General features: G+C 38.0%; 1 long non-coding RNA gene across 6 annotated transcripts in view; it reads left to right on the top strand.

The window, feature by feature from the left end:
* LOC111608197 overlaps positions 1-20,843 on the top strand; it is a 126,181-nt gene that overhangs the window by 19,837 nt on the left and 85,501 nt on the right. Inside the window, exon 1 of one of the 6 annotated variants that reach the window (XR_002752592.1) lies at positions 462-538. The exons of the other annotated variants lie outside the window; for them this stretch is intronic. This is a non-coding gene — a long non-coding RNA (uncharacterized LOC111608197). Of the gene's footprint in view, positions 1-461; positions 539-20,843 lie in introns of those variants that run through there. 6 annotated transcript variants of the gene reach the window in all.

Here is a 20,843-nt window from a genome sequence, read left to right on the forward strand (position 1 = left end):
ATGTTTGCCTGCATGAGTGCGCATCAAAGAAAGAGTGAAAATAAATCTCTTTCTGTTAAGATATGATGTGTACACTTCCTGCGTCTTGCACAACTTCAGGCAGAAAACACATCAGATGGCAAATATCAGGTGTTACTTTCATGCATAAGGTATATGTTCATGTGCTACATGAGGGGAAGAGAGCAGAGGAGAGGTGTAGGCCTATATGTGTCAGCAGATTTAATCCTGAACAGGAGAAACAGGAAAGGAAGGTTATCTGAACTCACAATTTTTGTCACTCTTGTTAAAAACGTGTGAAACGTTTTACAGTAATTAACATAACCTTGCACAGAAATATTTATTATCATCCTTATTATTATGAGTATCAAGTCAAGCTTGGGAGCAAGAGGGTAGGAACCATTCTGTGATAACTTGATGACAGGGGAAGAGAAAGATGACGTGCAACACTGTGCACTTGTGAAGCCTAACATGTGGGAACTAAACATCTCTGAATCTGTGCAAAACTGAGAAACATTTGCAAGTACCAGAGAAGTGGCTGGTAAGGAAGCAAACTTTTGAAACTATACTGTTGTGGATATTGTTTCCTCTGAGACGTTGCTGCAGCTAGTGTTGCCACAGAGCTAATTGTTTCACAGGGTGTTGCCCAAACAATCCTGATCACCAGCACTTGCCATACATTCCTGGATTTTAAACTGCTAAGAGTGTTTGTTTGCTTTTGCTAAATGTTTAAAGTAAACTTTTTATTACTTATTGGCTCATTGAAAACTTAATGTGTAAAGGTTTTAGTTCCTACTTATGGCATTATGAAATAATGAGAGTATTTCTCTTCAGGAAACTTTGATGGCAATTTAGACTTTGGTCATTGTCCCGCATAGTTTGTTACAGTTCATGAAGCTATTGACTCCAATAAGGTTATTAGGAGTTTGGAAGAAAAAAAAGGCCTAAAGCATCACCAATCTTTAACCTCACTTAAGAGTGAACACAAAGTGCTTTTCCAGAAATAGTCGGCTTTCAATTTAAACCAGATCCATCCTGAGAGTTTGTTGGAGAAAAGCCAAGTCTTAGTTCAAGTCCCTGAACAAGTGAATATACACACCTGCCATATTCCCTTAACTGTCTTAGTTTGAAAAGTGACAAAGAGAAATTGATCTTTATGTCCCATTGTATTTGTTGCTCAGCTATCATGCAAAAGCTCAGCAAGAATCAAATTAACCTAAAAATAAATAAATTAGATAATTAGATACAGAATGTACATGTGTTTTATTTTCATTTACTGTTAGAAAAATATTTTAGGTGTCTAAAGTTGTGTTTTAGCAAAACCAATGTGACCCCTGAATGAATGTCAAATTAAAGGCAGGGTTTTTCTTATATTTTAACTGTACATTTATAATACTGCAGTAAAAGATTCATTTATTGTTGTGTGTTTTTCATGTCTTTCATGGACACTGACACTACTACTAATAGTAGTAATAGCACTTTGGAGAGCAGCGACATGTAAAGATCTTTTATCAGTTTTAAACATACCAAAGTCTTTGTGAAGTATTCACTTATAGTTTCACTTAGTTTCCTTTAAACTTTGTGTTTGGTGGACGGTGACAGAAATCACTCGCACGCGCTTTTGGTGAGTAAGTGGCGCAGAGTCCGGCAGACTGTGTGTGAAGTGCGAAGTGAACAGAAGACTGTTTAGCAGCCTCTCACAGCGCTTTGCCAACAGCATGTTGCGTTGGCAGAAGAACTGTCCGTTTTGAACAGCTAGTGGCATTGCTGATCAGATGTGTTTGTGTGTCTTTTCTCTGTGTGAGTAAAATCACTGTGACTCCTGCTGAGCAGTTCAGTTTGCTAGGAATGCCAAGTTGGGTCTGAGAAAAGACATAGTTAGGTGGTAATAAGCATGTCTGCATTAAAGGAGTGTTAACTGTTAAAATGATATTGGCATATATGTGTATTTATTCTCTCCCTTTCCCTAAATAGAAAACATATAGACTTTGGTTCAGATGATCCCAAAATTAAACTTTGCAAACTATGGAGAAAGTGTTTGCCATTTTTTTTCTTCATCGTGAACCAGAAAGTTAAGAGTAATAGGAAGATGTAGTAATAGGAAGATGTAAACTGATAATTTCAGGGGAAGTCTGGAAAAGAAAAGCTGGTTGCAGGTTGTAAAACACTTGAGGTTGTGATGGGGGTTCCAACCCTTTAGCAGTGATTGTAAACGTACATCCAGAGCTTCGTCAGAATGGTATCGACTGAAGCATCTTAGTGCCATGGAATAGCCCAGTGAAAACATTGGCCAAGGTCTATTTGAGAATTTGTGGCAAGACCTTTTAATTGTTCTTGACAGATGCTTTGTAGCCAATCTGCCAAAGCTTTAGGTATTTTGCAAAAGTGTAAAAGTGTAATTTTCTTGACATAGTCCTTTCCTTCCTCTTCACTTCCTCGTATGGACTACTTTGTTTTAGTGAATCACAAAGAAATTATGAACAGTAAAGTCAGAAAATATGAGGGGTCTTAATTATTTTTTATTATTTCTGTATATGATTCTACTGAAGAAAGTTAACACACAGGACCAAGATGGATTCCAGTAACGTGAACAAAATGTTTTAATCTCAGTGTGATTTGCATTAATCATGACTCACTCTCATCACAGTTTTGTCTCAGCATTCCATGCTATTTTCATATGACCCAAGAAGCCAGTGTACTCAGTTAATTAAGCCCCAAAGTAGCAATTGCAGCCAAATTTTCAAGTTTAGGGACGTCCCAAGGCTATTGGACATGTTTTTTTCTCTTCACCACAGTCCTCCAAATTTGGATGGGCAGGCCTAATTAGAGGTTCAACTTGGCTGCATGACGCTGCCTGCACCGCAGAGCTCTTATCCAACCATACAGCAGACCACAGGCCTGTCTTGGTGTCTCAGCAGAATTAATGGAGCACAATCTCAAATACTGATGCACAGAAAAGCTTTGAAAAAAGAATGTGACACTGGTAATGGCACAGCTCAAATGTTTGCTAATGTTTTCTTTTTTAAGTAGGGCAGAAAATGATTAGAATTGAGAAAATAAAAATGCTACGAATTTAACTACTTGGATGCAGCTAAAACTAAACTAATGCATCCATTCTTAGATGTATTATAGAAGCTATCCTATAAAATGCCTGAGCCAAGTCTGCAGGTGGGTTCTTTAAGTATTTTTATGTGAAGGATTAGCCTCATGGGATGTTTCCTGCCAATAGGAAAAAGCCTGGAGCTGAGCCCATTAAATTGTTTCAAGTTGTGCTCAGGCCCCCTCTCAGTCCAGCAAGCTTTTATGAGAGTATATTTCACTGACTCACTGGCACAGCTGAGCAGGGAAATCCTTCTCTTCACGGTCTAGTTGACTGACTGACTGATGCAAATATGCCGTTGTTGAGTCCAGACACTGACACCGTCGTCACACTGACCCCGTTAAAAGAGAGCGCAGGGAGCGGGCAGACAGAGAAAACATGTTCCGAGTCATTTGCTTCATCCATTTATTTTTGTGACTTAACACGTTCAAACGGTTTCCTAACGCTGTTACAGCGTGCCGTCACACATGGGCGATCTGGAAAGACGAGCCATATTTCAAAGTATTTCCGATGCGCTTACAGGACACTTTCTGGGCATGTGAGAAAGAAAGGAGATCAGCTTCAAATCTTTTCTGGTGTACATTGTTTTTTTTTTTTCTTTCTTTTCCTTTAGAACCATTGCTTGTTCCTCCAGGCTACAGTTTCCTCTATTGACATAAGTTTGCTCTCTGGTTTCCATGGATCTTCTGTGTTCACAATCTTTCAACTTAAAACTCATTTGCACCCCTTTAGAAAACGGTTTGATTTTCAGTTTTACAGTAAACTGATTTATTTTATTTTTTTTATACACTTTAACAAGGATTTAGAAAATCCTCTTCTGGGGCTTTTGTTGTAAAAAAAAAAAGGTTAATTACTTTTCAGTAAATTGTGATGAAAGTGCAGGAAAAGTGAGCTGACTGTGATTAAGCTCAGGTAAGAAAAATGTTTGACAATAGACAAAAAGGTTAAAGAGCTACAGTTATCGATGGAGATTTTGTACATGTAGATATGAATCATACCTAATGCCATTAAAGAGAAATGTAGGGCTCAGAGAAAAGCACATGGATCCCTCCACCCTTCGTCTTCTATAGTAAATCAACAGTTAATACACTAGCTTTAATATTCTATCCATGGTAAAGACTTGGAAAAATGGTGAGCTTAGTTTCATCTCTGGCTGCTGGTATTTAAATTCTGGATACCCCAGAAATCATGAATCTTTTAGTTTGAATAAACCTATAATTAATGTTTAAAATGTTCAAATAACTCAATTTTAGACTCATCGTTCCAAAGAGCCTTATTCCAGATGGTGTGCTATTTATCTTCGTTCTCTTTGGAAAACATTAGTCTGGGTTTCACGTTTTAATAAATGTTTCTTCTTTTTAAACTTCTCAAGAAAATGAGAATGTGCCGTTTGTGTCTGTTTATGCAGATATGCAGCCTCACAACAATAGAAAAGTCTTGTTTGTCTCATGATGACTTTTTACAGTTGTGGAGATTTCTTTTATACCCTGTTTTTAATGGCCAGACATGGGTTTGTTGATAGTTGCGTTGAATGTCTTCCAGTTGTAAACTATTTTCAGCACAGTAGAATAGCTGATTTCAAATTCTTTTGAGACCTCTTTAAAACCTTTACCCAACAATTTTCTGTCTAAAGGCCTCAGACAGTTATTTTTGTCTCACTATAGTTTTCAATCTCTCTTTAGCAGTCAGAAGCTCACCAAGCTAAATGTTCAGTGTTTAAAAGGATAAACCTCCTTCAAAATGTCAAAATGCAAAATGGTGCTAATCATATGGACCTGATGTGATATGGCTCTGTCCATTTTAAGGGGGGAACAAATGTGATGGCTGAGATTTATTCCTCACCAGACAGATTTTTCTCTTGTCTGTTACATTTTACCAGAAATTCTGAAAGGGAAAAAATGTTACTTTAACTGGTTGTCTTATTCATATTTATGCTTAATATTCACATGTCCAAATGTGCTGGAAAAACATACAGGCTGTGCAGGATGCCCTAATTGCTTTACATAACAATACTAAGTCATTGCATGCAGTTTATTTCACCTTTTAGTAATGTGTTTCTAATATAAATGACTAGCACTCCAATGAATCTGCTCTTACTACCACAAGCCACGTAACTTACAAGTTTATTAGTGTTGAAAAAAACGATGAGTAAATATGAGAATGCTTTAATTTAACGGCATTCCAGTCCCAGTTTGTCATTGGCTATATTTATCAAGGGAAAAAAAACATAGTGTGTTACACCATATGTTGTGCTAGTCATGTGTCTTGATTCTTTTCAAAAGGAAGAACTACATGTTTTGTAGGTCTTAGTTAAATGGTGACAGGTTCAAAATGAAAGCTGCAGTGATACATTTGGTCATTAATACCATGAATCAGGACCATGTAGGTTAAAATGGTCCCTACATTTTTTGGGGGGGAAATTGTTCTTCTTTCAGATGTGTCTTTTCAGGTCCTCGTAGGTCACATCTGTTAAGTGTTTCATGTGGTTCTAAGTGAAATCCCCTAAATCAATTTGCCCTCCTGCTTAATCTTACAGATGCATTTGATTCAGTTGGCCATAATAGATCTCTCCTATATGGAGTCCTGTATCTGCATTTGAGGCTCTGCTGTCAGACTCCGGCTCACTGGTTCATCTTTTCTCACTTCCATAAAAATAAACTTTTTCTTTGAACTTTGGTGAACCTTAAGGATTTATGTTGATTTGTTCCTCTTGTAAACATGCACACTCTACTCACTGGTTTGCTGCTTAAGACATATTCCACCATTAATGTTAACTAAAACAATCTAATTCCCTTATGTTTTCTCAAAAACAAATGGACTACTGTTACAATGGAATATTTTTACAGAACAGTCGTTTTTAGAAAACATGGATTATTTTTGAAAAATCTGGGGTTTTTGTTTTGCTAATCACTTTTAAAGGATCCCAGTGTTGTTTATTCTTATTCTATAGCAACAGTATTGTAAAAGTACACATTTTTCCTGCTAAGAAATTTATCAATGGTGGACTTTTTTCTTTTATTTGCTTTAATGTGGCCCCCTCTTGCATTTATTACCTTAAGCTTTAGTTTCAGTAATTCATTATATTCAGTAAAAGGTGTGTGCTAGATTTACATATTTCAGTGAGATCATATTTCATTTAGACTGGTACAGTATTATATTTAGTCCGTTGTATGTCTAGTGTGGAAACAAATATATACTTATATCTTATGTTCCTTATTGGACTATAAATTTGGTTGGTAGATTCAGTTTTGATATCCTTTTTACACAGATTAGACTTGTTGTAAAGGTAATTTTATTTATATGGCACATTTATCAGCAACAATGCAATGCAAAGTGCTTTACAGGATTTAAAAGGAAATACAAACAAAATAAAATCACTCATATTATCACCTGTTTTGACTTAATTCCTACCTTATGACTGATCCCTATACTTTTTTTCTTGTCAGATTGTTGACATGACTAAATGTTTATCTGACTTTGGTTTATTGTTTGATTCTATTTTTTTTAAAGATTGTTTTTCTTATTGTATGTTTTGACATTTGTATCTCTTTCAGTGCAGTGTTACATTTAAAACAGCAAAAAGGTAGCGAAACAAAATCCAGAGTTGTTGAATTACATAATTAGGAAGACGACACATCTTAAGTAGCACATGAATAATAATTATTTTTTGAATGATCTCATTTACGTCTGTAAACATGTTTCTCATTCCTTTTTTAGGTACACATTGCTAAATTAATCATGACAAATGCAGGAGTGCAGCATATTGAAGCAGGTGTCCGTCTAAGAATTTATTCTTAGTAAACTCTGTTTTCGTCTCACCCCAATGGCTAAAAGGAATTCCATCCTTATTAATACAACTGAAAGACCTCTTTCTCCGTCAGCTGCGTAAGGTTAAGCTTCTACTGATGGTTGTTTGTATTCCATGTGAGCGCTGTTGGCCTTACTGCTCGTTAACCTTTCCTAATACAACCTGCATGTATTAATAACACTCGGTGGTAAAGGTCAATCAATGTGTGTGTGTGTGTGTGCTTGTGTAATTGTTTGTCTTGTGGAATGCTTATGCAACCTAAACATGGGTAGACATAGGAGGCAATACAGGCTCATAAGTGAAGTGGTGAGCATAAATTGAATTTCCTTTTAATAATTAATGGGAAAAGGGGGCTGGTTTATTGCTTTGGAGGGCTTGTGCATCTATTGCTCAACTTAAAAAAAAAAAAAAATCTTATCAGTGATGATTTCATGTTTAATCTATTGAATCTCCTGATATTTGTTCTTGCTGCAGCCTAAACTACCTCTGCTCTGTTGGATCAAAATGTTAAATATGTTTCTATTTTTAGTGTGCCATTTAGTGTAAGATAAAATATCTTGGACAGGGTGATAAATTATTAATTTCAGCCCAATGTGACCTTTGATAACACCCTAATAGTAGTGAATCTGTGTGGTCTCACTGACCAAAGCTAGGGCAAACACCTATTCAATCGCAGTCTAACAGTTCTGCTGCAGCAGCGTGTCAAAATGTGTGTCTGAAAAACGGAGCGCACACAGTCTAATTTTACATGCTCATGCTGTGCATGCTCATTCTCATGCTGTGCAAAGATAATTGGTGAACTGTAAGTGGATGGAATAATAATTTTAATTTCTCTTTGTCTAAATGTATCTCATACAGTCAAGACGTTACAAGAAATGTGATCTAATATACAGCAGATTAAGTAGCTGCTCACATAAAACCCTTTGCTATGAATTGGTGGCTAATGCTGTAATGTCAAAGCAAGGGAGAAGTTTTAATCTTTGATGGACAAACATTTACTATGTCTTTGTGGTTTTGTTCATTTCTGTTCTCTGACAGAAGAGAAAGGGACATGTTGAGTAATTGATCATTCTACAGTAAAAGTACTAATAAATGGTTGTTTTCTTTAGTGTCTCTGAATGAGCCCACATGCTTGTGACTTTTGGAAGACCATTTCTTTATTGTTGTAACTATGTTATATCAGCTTAGCAATCACTGTCTGTTATGTTTTTGACCTCATTTTTGCAAGAACATGCTGTCAGACCATGTACATCCTTTTCAGTATCGTAATAATGTAAATAATTATTTTTTTTCACCAATATATGTTCCCTGATAAAATGAGTTTATAAGACAAACTCAATTTTCCACCTGCACAATGCCACCAAAAGTTAAGAACATCTTCTCTGCATATCGGACAGTAATTATGTGAGGTATGTAATCATCCAAAAGGCTGAGATTCAAAATGAAAGTACTGACCACAGCAGGAAGATCATATTGTATTCTTCCCATTTTAGCTTGTTTCTATTCCCTCTTACTAAGATCCACATTCAAATTAAATCTCCCTCCACACCTGGAGCTCTTAATGATCAAGATGGATCAAATGTTTAAAATCTCACAGCTCCATATTTCCCCCACATGACCCTTTCTTCTAAGGACAGGTTTACCTGTGGGTCATAAAGTACGTAGTTAGTGAAATGAGAGGAAGAGCCAGGCGTTATCAGCCTCCTCTCTTGTTTGAGCAGCCTCCAGCAGGGCTAATTTTAGGACTTTTAGGACCATGCCTTAAACACTGTGTGACCCTGAGCTAACACTTTGCCTTTGCTGCCAGTAATGTGGGTTTCTATGGGACATTCCATGATCTACTGATATATTCCTACCTCTCTTTCCTCAGTGGTAATATAGACACAGTTCATGTGATGAGCGAGTGTAGGCAAACACAGCTTAACCCTGTGTTTGCCTTCTGTTTCCGTTTCCCGCTGCAGGTATCCCCGGTCTGGTGCTTTTGTCTGTCTGTATCTCTTTCCTGTCCTCTCAGCCCCCCGTCGGTTGAGGGAGAGGACCACTCTTCCTGAGTTTGCCTCTGCTGAAGGTCCCTTCCTGTTAAAAGGGAGTTCTGCTCTTCACTCTTGATGCCTTCCTGTGTTTGCTCAGGAAGGTGGAGATGAAGACTTCATACAATTCATGGGGCCTTAAAAACTTTTTATTAACAAGCATTATATGAATACTTCTATATTAAACCTAAATTGGATTAGCTTGTAATTTGATTTAGCTGAACTGTATGAGAACAGAGTTAAATGTCAGTGCTTTTAATATGATTTTAACTGGATTTTGCGTATTATTTCTCGACAGCACCCCGAGATATCACTTATTGTGAACTGATGCTATTTGAATGAATTCAATCAAATTTAGTGTTATGCAATTAAGCTTATTTTTTTCCGTTAAGGTGTGGTTTTTTCCCCTACCCTCCTAACGTGTAAAAGATCCCTCATAGGGATCTTTGTGATCCTAAATCAGATTAAATGGGAGACCTGTGACTGGCACCCATTTAATCTGAAAAATGACTTTTCAGCTGAAAAATGACTTCCCAATGTCATTTCATTTGCATAAGTATACCATTTAGTTAATGTAGTTCCTTGTTCATTTTTAAGAAAATTTGTAATACACTTTCTGGTATTGAGGATATGAAACAATGTAATGTTATAATTGTTCCATCCAGGAAGCTGAATCCTCAAGTCTCCTTTCCCAGAGTCTATTCTTATCATTGCTCTATGGGAAAGTTTTTGAGTTTTTGAGTTGCTCCTGCTGTCTAGTAACTCTAAGCATTGTGGCTTAATATCCCTAAGGTCTCTTATTAGACTGATGTTACTTTAAAAATGTTTTTTTTTAAAGACTTCTAACATTTTTTTTCTATGCAAATCAGTGTCATGGTGTCCGAATTGTCTAGACAAGCACCCAATGTTACTACACCATGTAGAGAGACTATGCATAGTAAAATATTGCTCAGAGGTTGCATATATTTCTGTTTTTAAAAAATGAAAAGTATGACCCTTTGTGATTCATTCTTAGTGGATGTATATGCATAAGATAGTATGACATGCATTACATTTGGTAAGTGTATAAATGATTCACTTGACCTAAGATTGTCCTCTAAGCAAACACTGGGACCCATAAACTTCATTTGGTTTAAAAATGGCCCTCTTTACTTGTGCAGATCCGTGCCTCTGGAGTATCAGGGCTCTGCAACATGCACACAAAGTTCAGCTTTCATTTAATTGCAGCTCACCAAAGACCCAATTTTGAGTCCCAATCCATGTTTAAGAAAAACAGCCGACACAAGCCACTGCGGATGAACATTTCATGTTTTTTCCTCGGTGTGTGATTTCCAATCTGACTGAGGCATGATAACGGCAACATTGCTGTTACTCATTCCTTCAGATCCTCTGCCTCCATCTCTCCTAATCAGATTTCTCTGGTTGGGTTATTTATCATCGCCAGCTCTGACTGTGAGTGATGCTTGGCTAATGGGTTTAGCATTCAAATCTGCTGGCTTGATGCGACAGAATCCCAACAAGGGTTGTCATTCCTGTGGCAGCAGCAGCTTCACAGTGGCGTGAATAAGAGGAAAATAACATGATGGAATTTGCATTTGTGTCATGTTTTTTTTAAGTATTTGGTTCGATTTATATTGATTTTATAGGCGCTGTAGTAAAATTGGGACACGGGGAAAAGAAGGGAGGAAATGAGGAAAAAGGTAAACTGAAAATTAGAGAAAAAAGATGGAAATATGAAAGAAAAATGGGATAAAAAGACAGAAATAAGGAATCAATACAGAAGGACTGAAAATGCAGAGCCTAGAAAATAAGGAGAAACTATAAGTAAAGAAGAAAAGAAAGTAGGAAGGGAAATGGGAAAGAAAAAATAGTGAAAATAAAGAATAAAAGTCCAAAGAAATTAAGGAAAGTAAAAATTGTAAGGGGGAAGTGAAGAGAGAAAGAAAAATCCAAAAGGAACAGTGAAAAGTATAATCTAGAATAGGGGAAAAAAAATCAGATCAATAGGGAAAAAATGAGAGGAAAAAGAAGAAGGAATAAATCAACAAAATAGCTAATTATTAAAAAAAAATAAATGAATTAAAGAAACAATGAGATAACATTGAAGGAAGGTAAGAAAGATAAAGAGAGGAAACAAGAGATTGAATAAAGAATATAAGAATAGGGGAGTATGTTAAAGAGCAATTAAAGGTAAAAAGCACAAAGGTTTAGAAAAAGGAAAGAATGGTGCAAAGGAAGACCAATGCAGGAAAGAAGGAAGCAGGAAGGGGAGAGAAAGAAAACAAGGGAAATGGAAAAGAAAACGGAATACTTTCAGAATACTATATTTACCAGTGCATCAGTCTAACTTGCTATCTAATGACCTTTAATTTTAAATGTTTTTTTTTAACAAAACAGAAAACAGAAACATCACTCTTGGGATGATTGAGAGAAAAAAATATCCAGCCAAACAAGAACGACTCCTACAAGGTGACGAGCTCACTCTCATAACCAAGACAATATGCTGTTGAATGACATCTATGGTTATGAGACTAATTATAAGTCATAAACCAACAGCTGGGAAAAACTCTGTCTTCCGTCTCTTTTCCTGGCTGCACCTGCTCTGCGCTGCAGCAATATATGGAATTGCTGTTGTCTAACAGGTCTGGGTGTCTCTCTGTTTGCTATAATCTGCAGTAATGACAGAACTGCAAATTACAAGACAGCTGCTAGTCAGGCTTCACTTCTCTCCCCCCACCCCATGATGTGTGGTTGAGCGTCAGGTGTATCATTTTCAAATGTTCCATCTAGGACCGTAAATTAACAGCGAGCCGTGATAACGAGACAGCGTTGCGCGCGTGTGTGGGGGATTGCGCGAGCGTGTTCGGCTGCGGGACCCTTCAGTCTTTAATGCTCAGCCACCTGCTTCATGTAAATAGCTCTCCACGTGTGGATGAAAAACTTTATGTGGCCCACGAGAAGCATTGTGGGACAACTTTACTGCATCACCTGATCACTCATTAGTACCCTGATTATGTATAGCAACGCTACGGCAGGAAAAGGGAGGAAAGGTTCAGGTTTTTGGTAACACGACTTCGTATGAATTTGTGAGATGTGGGCTTTCTTGACAAAAAAGTTCAGACATGTCTGGACTTGAACAAACATTTAAACAGTTGTAGACCTAGTTCGTCAGGATTTGTGTCCCCAAGCGGAGGAAATAAAAAAAATAAAACAAAGACTAACCGGTGATACAAGTATGTCTCAAAGCACATTTGTAGAACCTGCTGTCTCATAAAAGTTGAGTAAATGGTGGCGCAGGGGCAAAGCACGACCCACGTATGAAGGCCTTAGTCCTCGTGGCGGTGGTCGCAGGTTCGATTCCTGGCCTGGTGACATTTGCTGCATGTCTTCCCCTTCTCTCATTACCCTCTGTCCTGTTGAACTACTTTCAAATAAAGGCCACTAGAGCCAACAAAACTTTAAAAAGAAAAAGGTAAGTAAACGTGTTAATCAAGTTGTGAGTCACTTTCAAGGAAAAGATGGTATCACGTAGGTGTGTCTGTTGATTGTGTTTGGCAAAGATAATAGTTTGTGGTTCTGGTTCATCCCCACTGCTGATGATTTAGGATGTCAATGCCATTTCTGGCTGAAAAGCAAAATCATTGCTGATGTTTCCTTGTTTCAACTTGTATAGCTGTTACCTTTTAATCCAGGCATTCCTTGCTGAAAAATCCAAATTCTTGTCTCTGTGTCTGATTGCTCTACAGCACCTTCCCATCTAAAAAAAAAACAAATTTCAATAAACACTTATTACAAGTAGGTTAATAGATCCTTGAGTCTGTGCATCTTTTGGAGTTGGTGGCAGGTGGAAGTGCTTGTTTGGTTGAACGCGTGCGTCTACGCAGCACGTCCCAGCGTGCCTTCTCGTCTCCCACTTAGCTTTGTAATTACCTTTCCCCGCTATGACTGTTAATTGGAGTTGGGTGAAATCGCTTGTGCGTACATGCAGAAGCACAGATTAACACGAGCAACCTCAAACTGCACAACAGAGACGGGGACAAAACCCATGCAGTAGGTGGTTGTAACTATTTGAAACACTTCATGTCCCAGAGACAAGGAAGTGACGCTCTCAAAAGCTCTTATCTCAGGTAATCGCGCACTGAATATAGCGCAAGTGACAGCTTTCACTTTTCACTCAGACTCACAGGGAATATTAATTTGATAATGAAAAAAATGGGTTTAACTTATCTTATTGCTTTTTATTAGAGAGATATAATTTTTTTTTTAGAAAAGCTTTGAACTTCTGGTACCAATTTCAGACCACTGCGGTTTCACTTTAAGAACTGAAATATATGAAGATGCAGGCTTTGGGTCAGGGGCGCTGCCAGGAATCTTGGGCCCCCTGACAAAAAATTTAATTGGTCAGTTTTGTTAAAGCTGTCACCATCTTGTGACAGTTTGTTACGAGACAAACTGATGAGACTGATTACGAGATAATCTGTGAAAACAATCAATCTCCTCCCCCTCCTCCCTGAGCTACTATTACTGGCTAAAGTAATGCAACGTTCCGACCAAAACAACCAATCAGAACCAGGAGGAGGGTCTTAGCGCTGTCAATCAACCACATTCACTCACTGCTAAATGTGCTAATGGTGGAAAAACAACATATTACAGAATTTTTTTTTATCTGCTTTCATTGGTAGCTATGCTAACTAGACTGAGCATTCACAACAGGCTATGCTAGCTGCAACATAGCACAGAGTGAGGGGCAGGGAGGATGAGCAGCCACATGAGATAGTGATTGACAGCACTAAAACTCTTCTGCCACTGACTGGTTGTTTCTAGCACTGGGAGAAGGCAGAGGAAATAGATTTTTCACAGATTATCTCTCATACCATACTGTCACAACATAACGACCGTTTTAACAAATATGTGAAAAAAAATTATATAAAAGTGACACTGCAGCTTTAATTTCACTTAGGAGAGGGCAGGTCAGGAGGGACTTGGGTTAGAGCGGCTGCTGACTGACATCTGTTAAGTGTGATTAAAAAGGTACAAAGGACAGGTTAAATATATCAATGTTTTGGTAATTTTTTCCTTAATTATTTAAATGCTAGTGAAAAGCAGGCAAACAGTAGTTTGAAGCTAAGCTAACTATGCTAAATGGTTGATAATCTCACACAGTCTACCCACCTCTCGGAGAAAAACTGGGTTACAAATTGACACTCTTACCTTTTTCTCTCTCTATTTTTTTTTTTTTTTTTGAGAACCTACTTTATTATTTTTCTTAGCATAATGATTTTAGACCTGTTGCATTGACTTCCCTTGTCAGGAAATCTTTGGAAAAATTGCTTAAGAGATATCTTCTTACCAAGACTGAACATTTATTGGATCCCTTACAGTTTGCCTACAGGGCCGGTCGGGGAGTTGAGGATGCCACTTTACTAAACTGTGTTTTTAAACATCTTGAAAGTAACAAAAGCCATGTTAAGTTGTTATTTGTAGACTTCTCATCGTCTTTTAACACAATCCAGCCCCATATTTTGATTGATAAACTTCTTAACGTTCATCTGGATTTTAATGTGGTGGGCTGGATTCTTGTTTTTTTTAACATTCAGAGCGCAGAAAGTCAGAGTGAATGGACGCATGTCCAGAGAGATGTCCCTGTCTACCGGGTCCCCTCACGGCTATGTCCTTTCCCCTCTTCTTTACATTTTGAACACAGACGACTGTCGCAGCCGGCATGATAATAGGTTAATATTAAAATTTGCAGATGACTCAGTGACAGTTAGCCTTCTACATGATGATGAACATGCCCATGGCCCCGTGGTCGATGAATTTGTTGACTGGTGTGATAAAGTTTTTCTTTTATTAAATGTACAGAAAACAAAGGACATGTGCATTGATTTTAGACAGAAACCCCATAACACAAATCAAACAGTAATTAAAGGTCAGACAGTGGAGACAGTAGAAAACTATAAATATCTTGGGACTATTTTGGATAATAAGTTAAAATTTACCTGCCATTCAGAAAACCTACAAAAATAGGGCCAGCAAAGATTATTTAGTCTAATTTTTGCTCGCAAAGAGGGCTCGCAAAGTTTTAAAGTTACTTGCTGCAACATCAATTGCCCAATTTGGGATACGAATAAATCTGAATAGTAACTGCCACAGTCGTTCTTTTCTTCCACTGACTGCTGCTGAACACCGTCACCGTCAAGCGCTCCAAGCAGGAACGCACCATTTCATTCAGATCCAGGGGGTTCAGGGCAAATATTAATGTGTGTTTTTTGGTCTGGGAGTGGTAACATAAAGTTTTTACTGCTAAAAACAATCTTCGAAAACACAATATGATTAATTTTGTAATTGACAGGGTAATTGACAACTCTTTTATTTATTTCTATGAACAAAAAATAAATAAATAAATAAATTGTGGAGGTAGCTAGAATCGTCATAACTTTTCTCCCCTATACGCGCCCCTGCTTTGGGTCACCAATTCACATACACCATTTTGCACCTATGGGGTGATGATCTATCCATTGCTTTTCCCATTTTATACATCTACAAATCTCCACATTGTCCGTACAGTAGCGTATTGTGGGGAGTCATTTGTCACAGCCTACAGGTATGAGACTTGCACATAAACCAGTCATGTGCAATAAGCACAGTGTCATGCACCCAGTTTGAGCTACAGGGAGGTTTTGCTAAGAGCCACACAGGAAGAGAAAGCTCGTACAGTAATATTATGTGGTTCCATTTGCACTTTCAGCGTGTCGATACAGCAGGAGAAGCAGCCATGCATGCAATTAGAGGTGAGCTGGAGAAAACTGGTTTTCTGTTTGTTGAGCTGAAAACATGCTACCTGAAGAAACCACATCATATTACGGCTTTTTGTTTTCATTTTTTTTTCTTTGAATGAGGTTACCTCGATATCATGCTTCCGATTCCGTTGCTTTATTCAGAATTTATTGAAATGACAATTTCGAACTTTGATAATCATTCTGACAGAACGTACCGATGACTGTATTTTTTCTGTTTCCTCATTTACAGTGCTGACAAAGTGACAATAAATTGAAGTGAGGATGGCAGTGGAAATGGGAAAAAAAAGAACACCAGCTGACAGAAGTTATGATAACTCAGCTTTAATTATCTTAGGATGTCAGACTCTCTCTAAAAAATAATCCCCTCCAGGCATGTTAGAAGATCATATAAAAAATGCTCTTTACAACAATAACTTGTGTGTGACATATTTTCCCACAAGGATCATAAAGACTGACTTGAATGCCTTCATATTTCCTCTATTTTTACTTCAAAAGTGTGTTTCTTCTGTAAATATTCACCAGAATATTTCACTCTGAGTATATGTCAATGCAGTATTCAAACAGTATCCTTTGCTTGTCAATAAAAGGGATGGTTTCTCACACAAGTCGAGACATATTCTTATATTGAGAAAAGTTTGAAGATTACAATTCATTTCAAATTGATAATTTCCTATTATTTATAAGTTTACTATTATTATGAAAGTTAAAACCTCTAGTTTTTGGTCATGTAAAATGATCATACACGCAAAAACCAAAAGGAGAGAAAAAAATGAATTCAAGAAGACCGTGGAAAACCGAAGAGGATTTTCCCATCTTTGTCTCGTCAGTCTGTTGGTCTCTCTACAAACACTGAATCTGTTATTGTGGCTATGGTGGAGGCCATTCCTCATCTGAGGGTGCATGTGTGCGCGCGCGTGGGCGTGTGTGGGTGTGTGTAATTTTGTGACAAGAAAGCCACAGATTATTGCACATGAAATGTTATTCATACAAAGCAGCTCTAGCGTGACTATCCCCCTGCTACAGCCCTCAACAGCCTATTGGAGAAATACAACAGAGTAAATCTCAGTGAAAATAACAGTCTGCAAATCTCACAGGGGACAGACTCTCTCACCTCTCTTTATTCCTGAATATTACTTTTTTTTCTTCTTCTTCTTTTTACAATTTACTTATTAGACTTGAGAAAGAAAGTGATTTTATTCCTTCTTTAATGAAGAGAACGCCCCCACACATTTGTGTGTTGGGTGGAGTTGAGCACAAGTGCCTTCTTGTGTTGCTATGAAACTTAGTGGAAAGAACACAAGGATGCCTTTCAGTTATGAGCTTAGGATTTGTGAGTAAAGAACAGGTTAGTAAATGTCATCAAGGCTCTGCATATGAAAGAAGAAACAGGTTTTTAAGGGAAACGGCGATATGGCTTGCTTTACTAAAAACCTGTTTCGCTGCTCTCTTTCAATCTGGTATCTTTGGAATTTGGCATTTTAAACTGTTTTGGCATCCTTATATAACTAATACCATGATTAGCATGGTTGGCATAAGTAAATGTATACAGCAGTCTCACTATAGCCCCAAGATGGGGCAGATTCCTACTACAACTGTAAAATTTCCCAAAACATTTAAATGCAATGAACAGAAAAACTTTCCACTTAGCTTTCCTGTTTGGTCTTTTACCACCTGAATGAACTGCAGACATGTCTCGGCATGCCATAGAAGATACAATTTCCTTTCAGATAGCTTCATCTGCTCAACCTTTAACACTTGCTGATACTGATAATAGCTAGCTTTGAGTTTTCCTCCCTCAGTAATGGAGTCCACACTGCAGAGCATGGTTATTCAACCCCTAGGCATGGTGGGCCGACATCCTGCATCCTCCAGATCTGTCTCTGCATTTCCAGCAGTTCAAATCTTCGCGATTATTGTTTAGACTGTGGATATCTGCAAGTTTGGTTGAGGAGCTACGTTATTATGGTTATTTCCTGACTTTTGAAGGTCAACACACATCTGCTACTTTATTTTGAAGAGTGTCTAAAAGGAATAGTCCAAAAGTGACAAGTAATACCATCCCGCTGGGCAACAGCAAGACAGGAATTTGAATTGAAACGTTCCTCGGCAGTCTCATTACCTTGAAAAGAAGTAAAGCATAAACCTAATATGCTTCAGTTGCATTTGTTTTATAGGAAAAGTGTGTCTAAGTGTGGACGGTCCTTTATTTCTACTATAATTGGTCTTTTGTTGTCAACCCTTTGTCATTTCAAAATAGATGCTGACGAGACCATTTATGGACCATCTAGGTTGATTATTTCAAGAAGGTTCTGTTGTTAGTTAATCCTTCCATAGCTTCTGAGTGCTTTTGGGAATGAATACAAAATGAGACTTATTTTGTTCAACAAACATTTTGCAGTGGAAGAAAATCGGCACAAATCCGAATAACAAATTTGATTACTCTTTCTCACCCAAAAACTTTTTCCTCTTTAACCTTTTTCTGGAGTGCGTGAAAGATTTGTGAGATAAATGGCTGTTAAAGTGAAACGAACACATCGCCCTCCTTCTCGATTCTGTTTTGTTTTCTTCTCCTCATGTTCATTTGGATTCTCTTTGCATTCGTATGTTCTTTGCATCTCGTGCCATCAGTGTCGTTGTGATCCTCTCATCGTTGCTCGTTTTGTTTTTCTGCATCCGCGCGCTTGTCTATGTCAAAAAATGTATCTTGTTGAGCCCCCCTTGTTTTCTCCTTGTCTTCACTTCTTTTCCAAGCTGTGCTCTGTGATTTCTTCCCTCTGCTGTGCTGGTTTTGTGTGTGTAATCTCTGTGATCTGGATGTGAGTTGTTTATAACTCTTAAATATTCCACTTCCCTCCTTGACTTATTTTTCCCCAAGTAACAGAGCAGAGAGAAATTTATTCGTTTTCATGCTGCTTGACACACTCGTCTTTTATTTCCCTCCGGATTATTTTTTTATGGTTGTTCAGCGCTGTCAGATGTTATATGGTGAGAAGCAATAGGTAAAATCGGATACAGTTTCCTCTCTCTGTATTTTCCCTGTGGTGATGTTTTAGAGCTGTGCTAACGCATCCTTTATTGTTTTAACTTGTTTTCAATTGCTTCGCAGAAAGTGTTCTTAGAGTTCACATCTGAACACAAACAATCATTTTATTGCAGAATGAATCATAATTATCCTTTTGCTGAGCGTTCCCAAAGCTAACTGTGCAAGGACAACAGCTTCTGGCTACTCGACACGTGTTGAGCGTCACCTGATGTAGCGCCTCTGCTAATTGAAATGAAAACATGTTGCGCTGTGTAAAATTCATTGCACTCTATTGTGTCAGGAAGGAGTAGATTACTAGGCCTTTTGAGTCACCATGCTTATTTATGCACTGTCTAGGCTTACGTGTCGGAATAATTATTTTCTGAATTGAGTAGAAAGTGGACCCTGCTCCGGTCCGTTGGAGCAACTCAACCCATTTGACATGTCCAAGGGTGTTCCAAGTCTGGACTGGTCATTGTTGTGTCCAAAGCAAGAACGGTGGTGACCCATCCTTGGGGTCATGGGTGGACAAAGGCTCATTGATGCATGCAGGGAGGCAAGACTAGCACAAGCCAGTCTAGATCAGACTGATTGTGTCTGGCAGGCAGGCAGGCATCTGTGCAGTGCAGATTGTAGCATAAGGCCAGGTAGGGCATCCATTTTGACTGCTGAAACAAACGTGTAATGCGATCATCAAAGCTGGATCATGGACCAATATGAGAAGGTGGTGTGGTTGGAAAAAATATATTTTACATCACATGAATGTCCAGGTGAATTTGTGTGTTATCTCTTTGAGCATGCTGGGAAAGGTAGTGTGATACAGCAACTGTCTGCTGGTAATCTTTGGATCCAGCCATACATACACTATCCTAACATACACCACCTGCCTTAAAGATCTACTGCTACCATCTTGGTTCTGGATAACCCAGCAGACCTAACCCAGTAGACTTTCAAATGTCTTCTTGAGTCCATGTTTAGATGGGTCAGAGTTATTTCAGGCTCAAAACAAGACAATATTAACCAGATGATCATAATGTTATGCTGGATATGTGTACTACTGATCTACTATTGAACTTATTTCATTTTTTTTTTCCTATCATTATTGTGTTTTTGTTTAACCAATTCTCCCACTGCTCTGTTGAGAGTACAGGAGAAACTGTCTCCTTTTGTTGTGTGCTTTTAGCTTTTCAAAGGGAAAAAACAAAACAAAAACTCTATCATGCTCAAATCCTGACAGCTTGTTTTTCTGCAGCTATAGTATTGGATCTTGGGAGACTGGTTGAGTATTGCTAAATTGAACAATGAGAATTGAACAGAAGTTTTAGTAGCTTTCTTTCAGTGTTAACAGTGCTCTAGCTTTTGTTTGCCGCATATGAGGACAGTATTCTTGCCGTGTTAGAATGAACCATATTACTGTCTAACACTATGCCCTTGTGAATACAGACAGCTGAAAAATAGCTTCTGTAGTCAGCTACTGACACTTATGATGCCTTCGACTTTTTCACCCTAACTTTCATTGGACATTGGAGACCCTCTCTTTGTCCTTCTCCCTTGTTTTTAATTGGCTCTCCTCTGTGTCTGTCACACCCCTACCTCTCCTTCTCTGTCTCATCACCTCTCTCTACCCCCTTCTTGCAATTCTTTCATTTTATTCGTCAGTGCCTGGGGTCGCTGTTAGTTGGTGATTGAACTGACTCTGCAGCTCATGTGTGTTTGAAACAGGAGCACAGGGAAGCAGAAAAGGATCCAAGGCAGTGGAAAGTAACATGATAATGGGAAGAGAAAGATGTTGAGATTGAGAAAGATGGGATGGAAAAGGGAGAATTAGAGAGCTAGGAATCTGTTTGATACTGATACTGGTCTCCTGACCTTCCATCCATCCGCTACCTCTCTTTTTCTTCACTGCCCCTTATGTGCCTCCTTTCTGTCACCAAACTTCAGTCTTTATCAGAAGGATTTGAACCAATTATTTTTCTAACGTGTCGTGCTTAATTTATTTCTTATTATTCTAAAAAGAGGTGCATGTCAGTTTCATAAATAGCAAATTTGCTGTCATTGTCTTTATATGAAAATACAACCATCTCAT

Source organism: Xiphophorus maculatus, chromosome 3 (genome assembly GCF_002775205.1).
Source record: "Xiphophorus maculatus strain JP 163 A chromosome 3, X_maculatus-5.0-male, whole genome shotgun sequence".
Taxonomy (NCBI): Eukaryota; Metazoa; Chordata; class Actinopteri; order Cyprinodontiformes; family Poeciliidae; genus Xiphophorus; species Xiphophorus maculatus.